The sequence below is a fragment of the Dermacentor andersoni genome, chromosome 6 (assembly GCF_023375885.2).
Source record: "Dermacentor andersoni chromosome 6, qqDerAnde1_hic_scaffold, whole genome shotgun sequence".
Taxonomy (NCBI): domain Eukaryota; kingdom Metazoa; phylum Arthropoda; class Arachnida; order Ixodida; family Ixodidae; genus Dermacentor; species Dermacentor andersoni.
The window spans coordinates 74,500,439-74,505,339 of NC_092819.1; the positions used below are offsets into that span (position 1 = coordinate 74,500,439).

The 4,901-nt window shown below is 48.9% G+C and overlaps 1 pseudogene; it reads right to left on the bottom strand.

The window, feature by feature from the left end:
- Positions 1 to 1,048: 1,048 nt before the first annotated feature.
- Positions 1,049 to 2,094, bottom strand: LOC140219069 (piggyBac transposable element-derived protein 2-like; annotated as a pseudogene).
- Positions 2,095 to 4,901: the final 2,807 nt, after the last annotated feature.

The window sequence follows — 4,901 nt, forward strand, 5'->3', positions numbered from 1 at the left end:
GCGGCGTGTGTCGTCACCTGTTCGCTGCTTTCCCTATACTGCAGGACGCCGGTTGAACGTAGGAATTACGATAGCTAGGGTTGGCATAGCCATAATGAAGCAACAGTTATTTTTCTAACTGCAGATAATTGTGGATGTGTGCGTGACCTGTAGCATTCCTGGTACGCGCCACCAACCAAATGTCTCATGTTGCGACACCCAGTACAATTTAACACTAACACTGAGTTCTGAAACACATTATATCGAGTACGTGGTTTTCTCATTGGAAATACTTATCGTATTTGCTCACATAGTCCTCACACTAGCATAATGCTCGCATCCCCCACATTGGCCATTTTGTTTTTCGAGCAATCGTCGTACCCTCAAAAATTACAGCAGCGACTGCTGTAAAGCACATTGTGGTCGGTGATGGTTGCTCATGGCAGCTGAGCCGAGTTTACCACCACTTTTTCCCAAAAGCTTTTTCGCCATTGCATGCGCAGTAACGTGCATGCGTTCGATAGTCTCCGATTTCAGCATCAAGAACAACAAAAAAAAAAAGAACTTACGTCTATAGTGGACCAAATAAAGTTGTTTCACTCACTCACTCACTCCCGTGGCTTTTTATCGTCTGCTTATGAAGAAGTTACACAGCAACTTTTATGCATGTCGAAGTTTTAGGAACAAAGTTACGGTTATGTCGCGAAAACGCGACAACAGGTCGTAATGAATCAGAAAATGTTTATTTTCAAACACGCTTCAGAACTCATTTCTTTGAGCTCAGCATATTTGTATGTCAGTTCCTGTGAAAAGAAACGAAACAATTCGAAGTTTTTTTATACACAGATGAATTTTGCACTTTGTGCAGAAAGAAACAGGTTGGCCTTTGCAGCCAGGCCTTTTGCACCGTTGTCATTGCTGCGACACTTCAGGCCAGTGGCCAACATTGTCTTGACGGACTTGAGCATTAGGTGGTGGATTTGCTGGTCCTCTTCTTTTCTTCTTCCCAAGCTCTGCTTCCACGGAGATGGCCGGCCCCTCTTCTTCATCATGTCCAAGCTTGTTCTGATTACAGAGGCAGCTGGCTAGAGAAGCCTTGAACGTTAAAGGATATAGTTGCTTTATCTTTGGGATTGCTAGAGCATCGCAATCCCTGCGGTAGAGCAGCCAGCTGCTCACAACAGCCATGTCAACAAGATGAAAAGAAAATATCGCAGGTAGAATTTCTTCGACTTCAGAAAAAAATTGTAGTACGTCATGAGCCCATCTAGAAGGTCGACTCCACCCATAAAAGCGTTGTAAGTCTTCACAATGGCTGGCTGCTGAACTTCACATCTTTCTTTCTTCTTGTGGTCATACCACTGGCAGCTTCCTGGGGGCTCGGCACTGATGAATGTGCTGGCAATATTCACTCCCTGGCTGTCGTACCACTTCACTACTCGGACTTCGACTCCTTCAAAATTAGCTTCCCTCCCCACGTAGCTTCCTCTTCCGTTCTTCTTCATTTCTGCATCGCTGGGAAGTAGGCATCCAGAAATCCAGCTTGCGCGCGCCGTTCCCCCCCATGGCTGGAATACCGCGCTGATGCAAATTTACCAGCCGTTTTGTGGATGTGAACCAGTTGTCAAAAAAGAGCAAGTAGCTCTTGTTCTCTGGGATGGAGCGCGAAAGCTCGAGCGCAACATTAGAGCTTGCTCCAAGGTCAGGTAATCCAGGAACAGGGCGGATGTCCTTTGTGTAAATAGAGAAGTCATAGAAAAGTCCGTGGATGTCGCAAAGTACAGAAATCTTGTAGCCCCACTTGTGAGGCTTGCTAGGGTCGTATTGCTTGAGGGACGAGCGGCCTTTGAATGGCACAATTTGCTCGTCGAATACCAGCATCTGTGACTTTGGAAGGATTTGAAATTTGGGCAACAGATTGTATATGAGTGGTCGTATTTTCAAGAGCCTGTCTTTGCCAGCATTAGCTTCTAGGAGATTGTTGCTGTTGAAATGAAGGCTGTTCTTTACGGCTTGCCACCTGTCACATGATATAACTTCTGTCATTTTTTCTACTAGCAGCTCGCGGCTCCAGTACATGCGCGACCGCGGAAGCCTGTATATGGACATATACATTGTGGAGCCAAGAAACTGCTCTAGTTCAGCGCGGGTTAGGCGTAATGCTTTGTTGGAATTCTTTTGTACTGCACAGAAATCGGACTGGTCTGTAATCACGGCAAGAAGCTTGTCGTCAAAAAAAAATATCGGAAATACTCAATGGGAGCTTTCGGCTCATCTGGAAGGTCTGGAAGACCGTCTTCCCATTGAGGGGGCATGTCCGCGGTTGGTTCACTTGGTTCCAGAGGAAACTTCTTGCACTTGACGTTGACGGCTCTTCCATTTCATCTTCGTCATCTGCAAACAAAAAAAATCATTGCGAGGTCGGCATACCACATTTGAGAAGCTATACAACCTTGGCTCGAAAAAGAAAAGGACGCGCCTATGCAATACAGCACGAAGGAACGCTGACGGCGTTTCACATTGCAGCCGAATGCAACTCGCCCAACAAAAAAAAAAATTGCACACCTTTGTCGCTCTCAGATTGCCCAGATTGATCTGCTGGGGCAGCGTGTTCTGTGTCAGGGCTGTATTCCGAATCGCTGTCGCTGAGGCACCTATCTTCGCTTTCTTCAAAGGGTGAAGCCCTGATCCCGTAGAACATTCTGGAGTCCATTACGAACGAAAAGCATTGAATAACTGAAAAAACAAAACAATTACTAGTTCTTTGACTACATAACAAGGAAGATGAAGTTGTGCGCAAACAGCGACGCTACACCTTGATGCGAAAACGCGAGAAAGTCATGCGCGTTTGAAAAAAAAGCTACTAATCCTATGAAACAAATCACAGACGAAAAGCATTATAGCTGCAAAAGTTGTCAGTGGCTTAGCTCGGCTATGCCAGGATATACGTAGCGAAAGCTAAGGCACAGCATGGTTAGCCTTGGATAATCTTGATTGCAAGTCCCCGTTAGTCTTGTTGTCTAGCTATGTTGCGGCGTTTAGCCAGTTGTTCGGCGCGCTGTTCGTCTGTTTCCTGGGGGATTCGTTTCCTTTTTTTCTCGTTCCGATGTCGATTCCAGGCCACCTCCTGCTTATCAGAATTGTCGCCGTCCATACTGCCGCCTCAACAGTGGTTGCGGCGCACGCAAGCTCTGCTTATCAATCCTCCGACATGCTATCAGGCATGCGAAGCAGCTGGCGAAGCGAGCGGAGGCGAGCGCGGAGGCGAGGTCATAAGAGGTGAATGCAGACAACACGTGCAAAATTTACGCTGTGTAGACTGATGACTTAGAGAAAAAAATTCCAAGTTCCGCCGGAAAGGCGACATACCGGTTGCGATAGCAAATTAGTCGATAGCTGTTCGAAGTAAGGATAGTAGTGTTATCGGCAGTATGAAATCGTAAACATTTGCTTAATAACTAAATTACCAATGATACAATGTGTAAGCGTGACTCTACGAGGACGTAGGAGGAGGAAAGAGAAAAGCAGAAGGCAGGGAGGTTAACAAGAATAACGTCCGGTTGGCTACCCTACACCGGCGGAATGGGAAAGGGGGAGAGCAATGATGACAGGGAGAGAGAGAGGAGGGATGGATCGAAAGAAGAAAATTAGCGGTGAGTTCGCTGACGCGTGTGGTCTAATAGAAATTGCATTAATAGTCACAGACGTTCACACAAGCCCGTCGTCCTCAAGAAGCACAAAAGCGCCTTCACAGCTTTGTGGGTCGATGAGCGATGGGGGCGGTCTTCTAACAGCACCTGCACAGAAAGCGACCGATTGTCCAGTTCTTGGAGAGCGTTAGCAAGGTCTTTCTGGGGCATATCTTTCTGGGGCATATATGATGATGATGATAGTGATCTAAGGAAAGGAAGGACGCTTGGTTCTGCAACCCGTCAGGGAGCACGGCGAAGCGTCATCAGGGGAGAGGGAATGGGTAGTGAAAGATGATAGAGAAAGAGGGAGGATGTGGCCTAATAGACTCCACTATGCGCGACAGGTGGCAGTCCTCAGTAAAGTTGCCAGCGTTGTAGCGGGCGTTTATAGGGTGTCTATTCCCGTGGAACTTATAAACTCCCGCAGGCTTCGCAGCGCAGGGAGCTGTGGACACACTGGGAACAGCAGGTCAGTCTCTGTGGCCGCTGGAAGGCCGTGGCGTCTGTAGGTGTTGATCACTGTGGAGCGTTCCTGCGCCAAGGATGGGCAAGCACAGAGAAGGTGCTCCAGAGTCTCGGGGTCCCCGCACCTCTTGCAGGCAGGCGACGTGGCGCGGCCCTTGGCGTACAGCCGGGCCGCAGTCCAGGTGCAGCCAGTCCGCAAGCGCAGGAGTGTGGAACGGTCTCTTCTGGAGAGGCCGTTCTCTGGAAGTGGCTTAGACCTCGAGGCACCCTAGCAGCTGTCCGAGAACGCCCCCTCCTCCCTCACCTGACCCTCCTCCCTCGCGCGCCACAGGAGAGCGCACGCATCCGTGCCGCGTTTCTCACTCGTGTACGCAAGATTGAACCGCGTTCGCCGGGTCACCCTCACACGCTTTCACTCATACAGAACCCCACAGCGATGGCAGAAATGCGCATGGAGTGCCCATATAATTGCTATCGCAATAAAAGTTACTTTTATCGAATAAACTGTTTCTCCAGTTCCTGCTTGCGTAGAGCCAGTGCTCATGTGCTGCAGCTCCGTGGCGTTTCTAGCTGCCGAGACGTTAAGCGAGCCATCGCGTCATTATCCGGTCACACCACGGCCAACGCTGATCACGCGGACGGACTTCACTACGTCCAATAGGAATTCAAGCGTTTGTCAAGATAGTCGCAAGTGCGCACACTGTGGACGCACACTGTTTCACATGCAACGCATAATTCAAGGTCAGTAACCTGGCGTCGTTCACC